The 15907-nt window shown below is 42.8% G+C and overlaps 1 pseudogene; it reads left to right on the top strand.

Annotated features, from left to right (window-relative positions):
- The first annotated feature begins 14227 nt into the window (after window positions 1–14227).
- Window positions 14228–15020, top strand: LOC116255252 (aspartyl protease family protein 2-like; annotated as a pseudogene).
- The last annotated feature ends 887 nt before the right edge of the window (window positions 15021–15907 follow it).

The following is a 15907-nucleotide window of genomic DNA, read 5'->3' as shown; positions in this document are numbered from 1 at the left end:
AACTTCTTTATTAACTGGAAGGGTAGATGTCCAAGACGCTCGTGCCATCGCAGAACAGTAGATCTATCGTTCACACCAGACAAGTGACCACTCGTGGCAGAAATCAATGCTGAAGCAACTTGTACCGGCAGCCTGTAGAGCCCATCAGTAACCGAACCAATCCCAATCTTCTTCCCCGTCACCAAGTCCTGCAGGGAACAATGATCAGCAGAGAAAATCAGATTACAGTTTAATTCTTTAGTAATACTGCTGACAGAGAGTAAGTTGACAGGAATATTGGGAACATGCAGGGCATTGTGAAGACGGTATTTGTTCAACAGGGACAAGCTCCCTTTCCCAGCCACAGAGATAGAAGACCCATCTGCCATAGACACGCGTTGCTTGCCAGAAGAAAGTTGATATTCTTGAAAGAGTTTAGAGTCCCCTGTCATGTGGTGAGTGGCTCCACTATCAACAATCCAATCACCAAGAGAAGGGTTACCTTGATCAGTCGAGGCAACGAGAGCTTGGGCTAGCTGAGCCCCTTCAGACGTGGAGGACTCCTCAGGGGTAGTAGATAGACGGCTGATGTACGCCTGTAGCTCCTTGAGTTGAGCAGGGGACAACTTGGACTTTGCACCACTAGAAGAATTGCTCTGACTGGAATCAGACACAGAAGGGCTACGCTTGCCAGAGGGAGGACGACCTCTGACCAGTCTCTTCTCGGGATGAAGATCCCAACAGAAATCCACCGAATGCCCCAACTTGTGGCAATGAGTGCAATGTCGGGCAGGACGCTGCCCAGTCCCTGAGGCACGGCTGACAAAGGCAGAAGGGCCATGACCGGTGTCAAGATGCATCACCTGGCGACGTTGTTCTTCAGACTCAACACGAGCATATACTTCCTCTATCCCCGGAATCTCATCACCATTAAGAATCTGGCTACGAATAGACTCAAATTCATCCCGCAGGCCTCCCAGAAACAGAAACGTACGGTCCATCCATTCCTTTTCCCAGTAGAGGGAATGATCTGAACCGCATGTCCACTCATCAGTCACATGATAATCTAACTCCTCCCACTTGGTCTTCAGGGCAGCATAGAAGGCAGCAACAGACAAATCACCCTGTGTCAGAGAGTAAATACTGCGTTTAATCTGATAGGTGCGCAAATGTCTCTTCTTGCGACCATACATCTTTGCAAGCACAGTCCACATATCAAAAGAGGTCGGCTTCCGCAGAATGAGGGGCTGAATATCGGATGACACGGAGCTGATAATCCACACCTTCACTTGGCTGTCCTCCAACGCCCACGTCGCCCATTGAGGATCAGATTTAATGGGCGCAGGTTTGTCGCCAGTGATGTAAGAGAGACGCCCACGGCTAGTAATCCCAATCTCAAGAGCGGCAGACCAAGATAGGTAATTGTCCTTGGTCAGACGGATGGAGGTGACCTGGAGCGGCACGTTCTCAGTCTTGGAGGCGCTGCCCGTGTCAAGAACGGCATCTTTTTGAGTCCCCATCGCTTCTGCCATCACAAACTAGCACACAGCAACAAGAGGCACAGCAGCGGGAATGAGGCAACGGCGTCGGGAAGGAGGCAACGGCGTCGGGAAGGAGGCAGCGGCGACGGCGGCTGGAATGAGGCAGAGGCAACGTAAAGCAGGCGACGGCGCAACACAGAGGCCACCCACGGTGGCAGAAACAAAGAACAGGACGAACGGAGGACCGCGGAGGCGTAACAGAGGGCGGCGGAACAGAGGACGGCGGCGGCGGAACAGAGGACGGCGGCGGCAGAGCAGGGCGACGTCACAAGGGCAGCAGCGACGCCGGAACAGAGGACGGCGGCGGCGGAACAAAGGACAGCGGCGGCAAAGCAGGGCGACGTCACACGGGCAGCAGCGGCGCCGGAACTTCAACGGCGTCGGGCGACGAAAAAACTTGACGATCCTTGGAAAAAACGCTTCTCCAACTCCGCTGGCTCTGATACCATGTAGAAACACGAACCACACAGAGAGAGAGTGGAGAACGAACACACAATCTACGTGGAAAACCTCAGAAAGAGGTGAAAAACCACGGGGAGGCTCTGACCTAGGGGCACACCGCAACCCTAGGAGAGAGAAAATTATATTTCACTTAATTCAACACTAAACACAAGTGACAATATAAAGAGGGAGAGAGGAGAAGCCGCCTAGGGTACCGAGCCCGCCTCGGTACCCGCGCCCCATAGAACCGGGTCCAGGAATGGATCCGGTTCCCACAGCAACATATTCTAACATGCATGAAGAAATATTTGAGTAGGAAAAGTCTTGGTATGTGGTAATGTTTCCCACTATTTCTTCTCTTGGGTGGGATCTAATCTGTTACTTGAAAGGTGATGAATGGAGAGCTTACTAAGTTCTGGACAGACCTATGGGGGATCTTTACTCAAGCAGATTCCATTGGATCTGTTTGGGGAGGCAGAACCTTTCCTTTGAAAGTCTGTTAAGGAAATTCTAATACAGCGCCACATTGAGCTAAATCTATGGAGACATGTGCAATGCATTGAAGATTACCATCAACTTAGGCTCATGCAAAGTGCAGATTTTCTTTGTTCTAAAGAAAATCGTAAACCTGTAAAGTTTATGAGCCAAGTTTGGAAAAGCATTACCTAGAGCTAACTGGTTTGCATTTGTTTGTAGTTATTAATGTCTACCTACTGATGCCAGACTTCAACGTGTGGAGTATTCCATTGTTTCTGTGTGGGAGGGCTTGTGAAGATCAATCTCACCTTCTTTTCTCCTATACTTATGCCATGAACATTTAGCAATACATCTACTCATGGTTGATAAATTCCATAGAATAGACTTTTTCTCTATCTGGAACTGGTGGTGGAGGAAGAGGTTCTCATGTAAAGAATTCGGATGGTGTTGGCTTGCCTGCTTCAACATCACAATCTGGAAGCTATGGTGTTCCAAAAATCAGGTGGTGCTAAAGAGGTGCTTAAGATCAACCATGAATAAACAACAATAAGGAAAATATGTAAAATAGGCTATAAATATCTGCCTACAAACCATAACTTTCAGTCCTTTTTGGCATTGTCAGAGTAGAGATGAGTGGGGGCTGGAAGTGGTCACTACATGTGTTAAAAATGTTTATAAAGTGGCTGGTTTACTATGGATTAATGCCTCCCCAATCAGGAAAACCAGGTCGGTGGTACAAAGGTTTCTTTTATCAAACATGATCAGAATTATGGATTCTGTTCTTACATAGAGGATTCCTAAAGACTGTCATGTTACTCTAATCACAAACTGTCATGCTCTCAGTTCTCGTGTCAATGAACTAAGAGAGTGACTCTGGTTCATTGGTAGGCTCAATAGTGAGAAGAAGGTTTTCCTCAATGTGGTCAAAAATCGCTTGTCTTTGGAGGCTATCTCTTTGCTTAGTGAGCAAGAGTGTCGAGGTTTACTGGGAGGCTAGTTCTTAATTGTGTTTTTTCTGTTGATTTTTATTTTTGTTTGTTTTATTCTTTGTATTTTTTTTCATCAATAATGGAAGGGGGACTCAGCCCGACCGCATCGGAACAGTTTCTGGTCAAGGAAGGTGGTGGCATTTCTGGCCCCAAATGAAGGGACATGGTATGCATCACAGCGTTGGAGCTCCCATGCATTTTTGTAGTTTTGCATCATTTTTAGCAATACAGGCAAAATTAGTAAGAACAAGACTCATTTTGAATATTACCGTTTTCAAGAACGAAGAACCAATATAAATATAAATGTAAATATAAATATAAGTATAAATATAGATAAATAAATATTAAATAAACAAATATACATATATATTCATTTTAATCTTCTAGATGTTGGACGACTAAAAGATTTAAAATATGTCACTGACCAGACCATAAACCATTCCTAAAAGTGCCATAAATAGGTACTATCTGACACACTATTGCTAATACAGCTGCATGCTTTAGTGACCGAATTTTTTTTTTTAGTAATAAGTAAGGATCTGACATATGACAAATTTGAACATGTGTGTGTGTGTGTGGATTCAAATTTGACAGATGCTAGATATGGTCATATAGCTCAAAATAAAAAATTATTTGCTAAAATATAGACACTGAAGGGTATTAGCAAAGGTTTATAGTTTGTGGTAGTGTGTTTTTATAACAGTTTATAGTGATTTCAACAACAGTTTGTGGTGCTTTCAACTATAGATTCTTAACTTTTTAATTACCTAACAATACTGGGTATTCGACATGCTAGAATTGTCCCATATAAAAGTACTAGTAATATCTTAAGTAGTCTTTAATTTTTATAGGTGAAGACCAATTAGCTCCATTGTATGGCGTCTAATGATATTTTAATTACATTACTATAAACACATGCACTGAATGACTTTTATCATATCTAAAGGGTGCAAAAAATTCCATGTTTGGTTCTTTCAAATGCATGACCCAAAAATGTTAATTAGCTGACAAGTAAGTTCTCAATGATGGCAAACCTCTCACACACACAAGATCAATGGGAACTTCATAGCAAATGTCCTATATATGCTGCCAAAACAATACGACTTGACTCTGACGGTAGGCACTGGGCGAGGCACCAGATGGACAATTGGGACCCATTTGACCTGCTGGGCAGATAAAAAAACTTGCAGGGATAGCTGGCCTGGGTCTGGTACCGGGGGCTCAACTTGGTCCAAAATCAAATACATATCTTTATGCTTTTTTTTCCACATTCTTTGGCATGATGCCAGCAGATCGACTCCCATACAAACTCTTGACATATTCCCAATGGTTTCCAAAATATTAGAAAATGAAATGTGAAGAGTTTCAAATAAGGATAGATATCGGCAGGGGCAGAGCGAGGATTTTTTCCAAGGGTGGATCAAATGGTCCAACAAACTTATCCAGGTAGGGCCAAACTAAACCCGAATCCAAAAAATACATTATGCAACTAAAAGTTTTTCATTTTTTTAATGTATTTTTTTTATTAGCTGGGGTGGGGCCACGGTCTAGGCGGGGCCCCCTCCCTTCGCCCCTAGATATCGGGTCAGATGCAAGATAAACATGAAGTTGATGGTCAGGCCCGACCCGATAACTAAACAAGGCCAAGCTTGGATAGCCGATAAAGGCTTTGGGTCAGCCCAAGCATAGCTTTGTCAAGCCTTGGTCCAGCCTAATGATCCACTACTTGAGTCATATAGGGTCTATTCTACCATATATGAGAGTGAGGCAGCGAGATCAAAATATTAGTAACTAGAGGTTGATTTGTATAATGTCGAACCAGTTTAAGTTTCGGAAAGCGCACATATATTATATCTCTTTTTCTTTATTTATATATATAAGCTGGATGGATCAATTCATGGGTTATATATATATATATATATATAATCCTTGAATTTCTCCACCCAGCTTTGGATAGAGAAATCCTCCGACGTCTCACAGTAGATCACTTAGGGACTTGTACTAAGGAATACATTTATTTACGTGCTCAATGCATTATATTGGGTGGCTGTCAGTGAATTGAAGTCTGGATGACCTGAGTCTATATACACACACACGCACACACACACACACACACACATATATATATCACTGAAAACTCGTTGTCAAAAATGAGCATTAGTAATGGTTTACGATATGTACGTAGCAACAGTTCCTAGTGTTTTTAGCAACAATTAACAGTTCTTTTAAAGACTAATTTTTAATGGTTTAAACAATCGGAGCATCCAGTACACAAAAGCACAATACATACACACATATATCCACCTGATTTTTGCTTCTTGGTTTGGTATGTGGTTTTACATTTGGTCTAATATCTAGATCCAAAAACCCAACAAAAACTTTCAACCCTTGGTCCATTTTTGAACATGAAAGTAGGTTCTTAAGAGGTTGTTTGGCAACAGTAATACATTGTTACAAATAAGACTGATTATATCTCGAGAACAATATCGGTTTTATGCTATAATTGTCGATGGCAATAGCAGTTACACATGGTTTTACCCACTAAGACACAATTCTGATTTTTTTTATGCCTTTGTTCATTTTCACAAAATGGTTGAGCACCAATTTGACAGGAAAATAAAAACTTTCTAAAGTGATGGAGGTGGCGAATATACAAGCTCCTGCTTCGTATTATATCTCGACAACCTTCGAATTAAATGGCAATATTCCTGCCCCAAAATGGCAATGCAGAGCGCAAGCATCGCTATCACTGAATTGGGTCTAACGTTGCTCCTTCATGTAAATGCACCAAAGAGATTTTGGATTGACGCCTTCTCAGCAGCTGTTTTTCTTATGAACAGGCTTCCCACCTCAACGTTGTCTATGTAGTCACCTTTCTCTATATTGTTTAAAAGGATTCCTGAATATTCCAGCATTCATATCTTTGGCAACTGGTTCTTCCCTTATTTGAAAGGATATGCTCAGAAAAAATTTGACCCTAAATCTGTTCCATGTATATTTATTAGATATAACACATTTCATAAGGGTTACAAATGTTTCGAACCAAATTCCAAACATCTATACATATCCACGAATGTCCTCCTTGATGAAAACTTGTTCCCTTTCAAAAATCAGTCTTCTCTCTATAAGGACGACGTCATGGATAGTGATTATATATCCTTTGTTGATATCGAGACTTCAAGTGATAGAACCATGCCAACTTCTGATCACCCAGAATCTGGTTCCAGCCCTACACCAGATCCATGTCTAAATGTCTATGATGATCTCCAATAAAGCATGTCACATGATAGATCTCTCGATACAAAGATTAATCCAGCCGATCCACCTGATCCAACACCAAACTCTCCACCAAGCTTACATAGTTCAGAAACTACAAGTGACTCCAGTCTTCCATCAACCTCTATGGGAACTCGAACCATAGTAACAAGATCTATGGCCAGATCAACGTCTCTGGGAAACCGAACGATGTTAACTAGATCTATGGTAGGCATTCACAAACCTAATCCTAAGTATGCCAACATTCATACCATCTATTCTAGTATTCCCAAAGAGCCCAAAAGAGTTCAACAAGCTCTAAAGCATGATGCGTGAAGAGTGGCCATGGAAGAAGAAATGACTGCATTGAGATCTAATAATACATGGGATTTAGTTCCAAGAGAACCTTACATGAACATCATTGGATCAAAATGGGTTTTCAAATCCAAACTCAAAGCATATGGAAATTTTGATCGTTTAAAGGCATGCCTGGTTGCTCAGGGTTTCACTCAAATAGAAGGGATCGATTACCAAGAGACTTTCTCTCCCATCATTTGACCAACTACTATACGACTTGTACTTTATATTGCTACCATCTTCAAATGGAACATCAAACAATTAGATGTAAAAAATGCCTTCCTACATGGATTGCTTCATGAAACGGTCTCTATGTCTCAACCACTGGGGTTTGAAGATCCTCTTCTACTGCATCATGTCTATCATCTTCGATAGGCTCTATATGGGCTAAAGCAAGCATCTAGAGCTTGGTTTCAATGGCTAAGTGATTTTCTTTTCACTTATGGTTTTCAGAGCTGCTATTCAGATCCATTCATGTTCACATTTCATGAAAATGGCCATTGTCTTATTCTTTTAATTTACATCGACGATATGGTTCTTACAGGCAGCTCTTCTAACTTAATTCAGAATTTTATCTCCAAGCATCAAGTTGAATTTCCGGTGACATATGGGGCAACTAAGTTATTTTCTTTGGATCAAAGCCTTGCATACCTATGATGTCTATTTCTCACTCAAACGAAATATGCTTAGGACATTTTGGAAAGAGCTCAAATGCTTGATTGCAAACCTATGAACATCCCTATGGCAGCCAAGCTAGATCTTCTAGATACTTCACCTTTTTCATATCCAACTTTTTATCATGCTATAGTTGGAGGATTACAATATTTGACAATCACTCGACTAGAGATAACTTTTTCAGTGAATTTTATCAGCCAATTTATGCAAAATCCAACTCAAGCTCACTTTCAAATTGCCAAGCGTATTCTCTGATATATCAAAGGAAGTACTAACTATGGCATTCATATCCTCTCTCAAAGCACCATGGATCTATATTCCCTTTCAGATGTGGATTGGGCTGGATGCCATCTCACCAGAAGATCCATGATAGGGTATTGTACTTTCCTACGAGCTAACTGTATTTCCTGGAGTGCAAAAAAGCAATCGACCATCGCTCGATCCAGTGCTGAGGCTGAATATCACGTCAACAGCTGTAGAATTGACTTGGCTCCTTCAAATCCTTCAAGATATTGGCATTACAATTACGAAAGCACCTATTCTTCATTATGATAATATCAACACACTTTATTTAACCAAAAATCCAGTTTTCCACAATCGGTCAAAACATATTCAGATTGATTATCATTATGTGCACGAACTGACCACTTCAGGGCACCTAACCACTAGATACGTCAATTCTTCTGGCCAAATTGTAGACATATTCACCAAAGCCTTGGGAAAAGATCAATTTTTTAACTTGCAAGACAAACTCAATGTCATCAGCAATTCTCGTTTGCGGGGGCGTATTAAAGAAAACTATTCAAATCTGGCTCACGACAATCATGACAGATCAAGCCAACAAGGAAGTTTTCAATCGAATAATGTAAGCCCAAATCAACTGCAACATCCAGCTATGGCATCGACATCTGCAAGGAATAAAATGCAAGTTTTCACTCAAATGCTGAAACACCCAACACAACTACAAATGAAAACAGAAAATGGAAACTGCAATGTCACACTCAGCATCAAACGAATCTTCCTATGCAACGTCATTCAGTAAGCAGATGCCCTCTTTGGCCAACTCCAGTGATGTTATTGATCGATTCCTCAACGACACCATGGATGGTTGGCTGAGTCTTGAACATCAATGGGCGATGGCAAACTGCGGATGCTAGACTCTAGATGGTCCATGTGGGCCTGCAGTTTGAGAGTGAGATCGAGGCTGAGAGCTACTTTGACAATATTTTGGAAATTTCTTTGAGTGAAATGTGAAATCAAGTGGAAACTGAAAGAAACCCATAAGCACTTCTGCATCTTTTAAAATGGGCGATTGATGATGAATTGGCTAAATCATGCTTCATTCAGAATCACTTGAATAAAGATTGGTTGATTGCCTCAAGGCAAATAGGGTAACTGGGTGGCAAGCAGTTCATATCCAAGGAGTTTGAGGTTTGAATCTTGTGGCTGCTGTCACATTCTAGTGTGTTATTTCTCTGGATTGCAAACCATGGCAAGTAGAGTTGAGCGATGTACAGTATGTCCACCTAAGCTTCGAAGCAAGACAAAACCTTGAAAGCATAAGGGCATGGCCTTAGTAGTTTTATGGAGAAAGCAGTTCCTTCTAAGTAAACAATAAATAAATAAATAAATATTGGCCAATTTGTATAACACTTTGGGTCAACCCAAGCCAAGCCCCAATAAATTCAAATCGGCTGATTCCAACCAACTTTTACACGAGAAAAACAGAATGTGAGAGTATGAAGAATTAAAGAATCATTAAGGCGCACTGATAAGTATCACAATAAGCAACTCCTATTTATCAAGAATCATGCAGGAACATGTGGACTTGTGTTGGCAATTGCCCACACAGGCACACAAAAATTACTAGTTTACATGCTAAAGCTCTGTAGCTATTTTGCTGATTAGCATATGGCATCCCTTGGCCACTGATTTTCTGAAGGGCCTCCTGTCAGCAGCGAATATCTAGCTTCGCCACCGACGTGTTACTGTGTTTTGCGGCGACCCATTCAAACTGCGAACCGATGAGATCGATCCTTTTCCTTTGGAAAAACTGTTGAATCAATGGCTGTTCATCGTATTTGACAAGTCCTGGATTTCTCAAAATCAATCAGGGCAGGCCAGTCCTTGAAACTGGGCTCGATCCATCGACGGTCCAGCCGTTCTCTTTAGATGGCCAGACCCACCATAAAACTTCTTCTCGATTGATGTTTAATATTTATATGTTTTCTATTTGGGCAGATCCCCACCTGAACGTTTATGCATAATGCATAGGTTATATATGTGTCTTCTCAACTTCCCAAGATTTTTTTTCTTTTTTCTATAATGATACAAATACAAATACAAATTATTTAGGTTCCACTTCTAGGGAGGCTAAGCCTGTAATTCTCAAGCACCTTGTTCAAATTCGGAGATTCGAAGAAAAGGTCTGCAGTGAATTCTTAGCTTTAATCCTGCCTCGAAGGTCTAGGGATGTGTTGGGGCAGGAATCACCCAATGAAGCGTTGGAGCGTAGCACCTCAAGTAAACAAACTGGTGACTGTGTTTCCAAGTAAAAAATGTGACCCATGGATGCAATGGAAATCTGACACAAGAATATTCCATGCATGTCTCTCTCATAGTCCACATCTTCCGTTAATCTTTCCACCATCCTTAAGAGCTCTTTCAGAATAAAAAAACAAATGAGGCTAAATCGAGAGAGAGAGAGAGAGAGTGGTGACAGTTTCTCATGAAGCGACAGTGAATGGCGAGCGTTCAGCTGAGTTCAGGTAGATTGAGTTGAGTGCCCGGTTAAGGGTACCCAACGTACATACCCAAGAGTAAGGGGACACTTTCGTAATTTCAAAAGGTATGTCCTTTATAGTTTTTTTTTTTTTACTTCCACTTTTGTCTTCCTATTTTTTTTTTATGTGAATTGGGGGTACTTTCATCATAACCATAAAAACGCAAGAAAAATTTTTACACATAACCAGGTTTGGAGTTCGGGTGGACATGGGCCAACGCCGACATATTTGTATTAATGTAACAGTCATGATGAGAAGGAAAGTGTCCGGTCCAAGGAAAGGTATTATAGAAAAGATATATTTTGAAATATATATATATATATATATATATAGAGAGAGAGAGAGAGAGGGAGGGAGAGGTTATGAAAGAGTTAAAAAGTCTAAAATAAACATCATTTCATTAAAAAAATTCAGAAGTACCCCAACCCCCTTCTTTTTTCCCTGTATATAATAAAAAGGAAACATTTTAAAAGCGTGAAAAAGAGGTTAAGAAAAAGTTAAAAAAGTCTAAAATCAACATTACTTCATTAGAAAATTGAAAATACCAAAAACCCCATCTTTTTTGATATGGTAACTGCATGCTTGTGAGTCCATAAGGATGTGCGTGCAACTTGATCTCACATCCCGCTGTGACTCAAAAGGATGGAAGAAAAGAGAGCGGTGAAGAGGAGAAGCTGCAGTTTGTCTACCATCATTGTCATGATGTAGATGAGATGTCACTCTAAAAAATCTGGAATTGGATCTCGAATTGATGGACTAGCATTTGCTTATCCATCTATCGGAACAAGCTTTCTCAGTGACCTTAGACTTAATTTCTTGCTTAGGTGGGCATCTGAGAACCTTTTCATAACGAATGTGGAGGGCTACATATCTATATGATCCAAGATATTGCATGCCTAAGGTCTGATTTGTATAGGTTAAAAGTGAAAACTGGAAGGACCCTTACGTATGAAGTAACATCACAAAGCACCCATCTAGATATGCTTTCTATATCAAAATTTTATCCCTCCATATATATCATTCTAGCAGCCTTTTACATTATGAAAGCCGAATTTTTCATTATAGATGGCCACCTTTGAAAGTCAATCAAACAAACTGATGGTTGCTAACATCATCTCTACGAACTGATTGCCTTCTAACCAACACTTCTGTTGCAAACCGGACTGTTGCATGCAACTGTCAAATCTGTGAAGACGTGAAGTTCTTTTTTCTTTGGAAAACTGGAGGGATTGCCAACATCATGTTCAGCCTGTCCAGACCGGTCAAACACTAAGACGGCAGCAGATCCAAGAAACTAAACTGGGTCCTTTGATGGTCCAACCTTTGCTTGATTTTTAGATAAATATCTTTGTCCCAACAACCATTGCTTTATTTGATGTTTCTCATTTGCTTTCAAGGTGAGCATATTCCCAACCTCATGGCCCCCAAGTTCCTACAAAATAACGCAATTTATAAATGTCTATATATGACCGCTCACAAAGCCCCTCAACTCGACCAGCTACGCTATGCTCATCAAAGTAACCCTGTTTCTGTTTGACTCTGTAACTTTTTGTCAAGCTACGCTCTGCCTCTCAAGGTAAAGTCTTTTGTGTAACCTGCGTTGAGGCTTTTAAATTCTCTTAGATGGAACATGTTAAGAACAAAATTCTGTTTTTAAAAATACAAAATATAAAAGCACCATATTCTTTTTTCAATAAAAGTAACTTCGCTTCAATTAATGCTTCTTTATAACAAAAAATTTAATCTTTGAATTAAACATTAAGCAAGTACTATATGTTCTGAATTTTAGCCACATTTACATGATGCCATATTCGTCAGTGATCCTAAAATCCGTTCCAAACATGTGTCAGGGATTCTAAAATATGTCGCTAGCTACTACACTGTGCATGCTAAAACAGCCATCATTGTATATGGAGGGTTAGCGCTGTTAGTTGCAAAGTTAAAAGACATTAACAAGTTAAGCAACAAATATAACCGTCACATAAAACATTATGTAAAGCGATGGATAATTTCATCGTACAAAGTTATAATCAAGTGTAGGCACATTCTGTGGCCATTATGCTAGCAACTATGTCTTAACAAACACAACTAATACATGATGGCCAGTTTCATCCATAATAGTTTGGGCAACGGAACTTGTGGTGGTGGACCTTTGACCGTCACGATTACTTATTAGCGACAGAATTGTGAGTACTAGCGACTTTTAAAGCTGTAGCTAATGTTTAAACTTGCCCATCATATCTAAGTTAAGCTTTAAGCTTAAAAGGAAGGGAAAACATCTTTAAAACTGAACACATATATATTTATTCAACATGGAAAAGTAACATCATTGACTACATGACACTCAGACATTCCACTGAAATAAAACATAAGCAGCGTCCAATGCTGCCAATTATAGACCAGTACAGAGAACCATGGAGATCATGATGAAATATATATATATATATATATATATATATATATATATATATATATACATACATTTGGCCCTCGGTACATTCAATTGGTGCAAAAGAAAGCAGCCTCTTTCCCAAATCATACTTCACATGCATGTTCTGCTGCTCAACATTCTGGAAGATAGGCATCTCTCCGTCTTTAATGGTTAAGCAGGCCACTCCACTTCCAAACATCATAAAGATATTTGAAGGTGGCAGCTTCCAGTCTGCATTGGTGAAATGGAAGGTCATCCCCGGCAGTCCTTCATATGGATCACCATTATTCTCCACATGGTAACACAGATAATCTTGCTTAGGAGGATGGAAGCGTTCATGGTTTATGACATTAGCCACCGCATTTGCCACTTGATCATACACATCTTTCGCAAGATAAGTCAGTGTGGTACCCGAGTCTATGATGATCGATCTGGCATCTCCCAACAATGTGACGAACCTGACTTGGGATGCCACGGGGTCGAAGACATCCCGGATGCCCTGCTGCTGGATGTGGCCCATGATGGTGAGGCGCTGCTGTTCCCGACGAAGGCAAAGCAGAACAAGCCGGTGGTGCTGACCGGAATCAGATAGTTGCTCGCCAGAAGCGACAGGTAGGAACCTCGACCGAAGTGGAAGACGACGGAGGGCACCTTCACCACATCCTTGCTGCTCAGGTCATAGCATGTGGTGAAGAGAGAGAATCCAGCGGTCGTGCGGTTCAGCTGCATCGTCCCTGCCTGGAAAGCGTCCCTCATTGCGATGTACGCCGTCTGTACCAGGCGGGTGACGAAGGTGCCAGAGTCGACAATGATCCCTTCGTTTCAATTGGCAATGACACCGCAACATTCACTCTCTGGGACCAGCAGCGGCCGCCCACGTTGATTGCAACCAGCTGGACGTAGTAGAAGGTCCCTAACTTGGGGTTCACCACCATGGGAGTGAAGACCGAGCCACAGCCGAGAGCTAGCAGTGCAGCGTCACCAATGATGAGTGTCGATGACGGAGTGAATCCAGCTTGACGGTCGAAGAGGCAGTAAGAGAAGCACCGACCGAAGATCCGGCCAACCTGCGAAGGGAAGTAAAGGTTGCCATGGCCAAGACCAAGGAGCCCTGCGGTGCCAACAAACAGGCCTTTGTTATCGTGGCCGCAGGTGAGGACGACTCAGCCAATGGAAGTCCATCCAAAGGTCAGGGTCTCAGTGGAAAAGTCACCCCTAGTAGAGGATCCGTCGCTGTAAGACACTTGGTAAGGCGCTAATGGCCCCTGGAGCAGAACCTTTCTCAGGCGTCGGAATTCCATATCTCTGCCATTGGAAACAGTAAGGTTCTGCTCTAGGCGCCGTTCGTGCCTTCGCCAAGTGTCTTACGGCAGATCCTCCACTATGGGCGACTTTTCCACCGAGACCGTGACCTTCAGGCGGACTTCCATCAGCCAAGTCACCCGCGGCTGCGGCCACGACAACGAGGGCTTGTTTGTTGGTGCTGCCGGTCTCCTCGGTCTCGGCCACGATGACCTTGCGGGTCGCCCAGATCTTCAGTCGGCACTTCTCTCACTGCCTATCCGAACGTCAATCTGGCTCCACTGCGTCATTGACCCTCATCATTGGTGACGCTGCACTCCTGGCTCCCGGCCACTGCTCGGACTTCGCTCCCATGGTGGTGAACCCCAAGTTAGGGACCTTCTACTATGTCCAGCTGGTTCGAATCAGCGTGGGCGGCCGCTGCTGGTCCCGGGGAGCGAATATCACAGCGTTGGAATTCCAGGTCTCTGCCAATGGAAACAGAGGGGTCATCGTCAACTCCAACACCTCCGTCACCCGCTTGTTACAGCCGATGTACATCACGAAGAGGGACGCTTTCCAGGCAGGGACGACACGACTCTTAGATTCTCTCTCTTCGACACGTGCTACGACCTGAGTGGCAAGGATGTTGTGAAGGTGCCCACCGTGCTCTTCCACTTCGGTCGGGGTTCCGACCTGTTGCTTCTGGTGAGCAACTATCTAATTCCAGTTTAACACCACCGGCTTGTTCTGCTTTGCCTTCGCCGGGACCCGCAGCGGCCTCACCGTCATCGGTAACATCCAGCAGTAGGGCATCTGGGTCGTCTTGGACCCCAACGCATCCCGAGTCAGGTTCGTCTCTTAACAACGAAGTTCTCTATGCATCACCAAATTGTATGTTGAGTCTGCTCTTTCCGAGCTTATGTCAATCAGATTGAGAACTACCTGGTGCCATCAGCGTTTCTTGAACCTCTTGCCTGAAAACTCTCGTCCTTGCTGAATTTGAGCTGTCCCATGGAATTGTCTTCATTGCTTTAGGGAAGAAGACAGTAAGCAAATTTCTTTCAATAGAAGAGCCAATCTGATTTACAAGCGAGAGAGGACCACCGCCAAGGCCAGGAACTTCAAGCAAGGCAGGATTCGGAGCGCCTTCATTACGAATGCAACCAAAGACAATTCCTGGAAGCTCGATGGTGCTGGCACCAACCACCGCCAAGGCCAGGAACTTCAAGCAAGGCAGGATTCGGAGCGCCTTCATTACGAATGCAACCAAAGACAATTCCTGGAAGCTCGATGGTGCTGGCACCATCGTCAAACAAGAGTGTCTCGGTGGCAAGTGTCCCTTTTATGAAGGATTTGTCTCCATAGGAATATATGAATCCGCAAAGTTGGTTGATAGTGCAAACATGATCGTCCAGTTCCATGCAAGAGCTGGCCGAGCAGCTCTGGCTCTTGGAAGTGGACTATTGAAGTGGATCAAACATTGAGGTTTCGCCGCACGTCGTCTATATGAGGTCGCTACCAATGTCGATGGTGGCCCAGTAGAGGCAGGATACTCGCCGGAGCCAGGCATCACGGGGCTGGAGATCACGCTGGTGGTACTGGCAAACCATGAAGCAATGCGGTTGGAGTGCAACATGGAGCGCAGAGCCACGTGCTCGGCTCGTTGGGCGAGAGTGAATGAGGGGTCATAAAGAG

The sequence above is a fragment of the Nymphaea colorata genome, chromosome 5 (assembly GCF_008831285.2).
Source record: "Nymphaea colorata isolate Beijing-Zhang1983 chromosome 5, ASM883128v2, whole genome shotgun sequence".
NCBI lineage: Eukaryota > Viridiplantae > Streptophyta > Magnoliopsida > Nymphaeales > Nymphaeaceae > Nymphaea > Nymphaea colorata.
The sequence above is the reverse complement of the archived record's forward strand: the minus strand, read 5'-3'. Positions and strand labels throughout refer to the sequence as shown.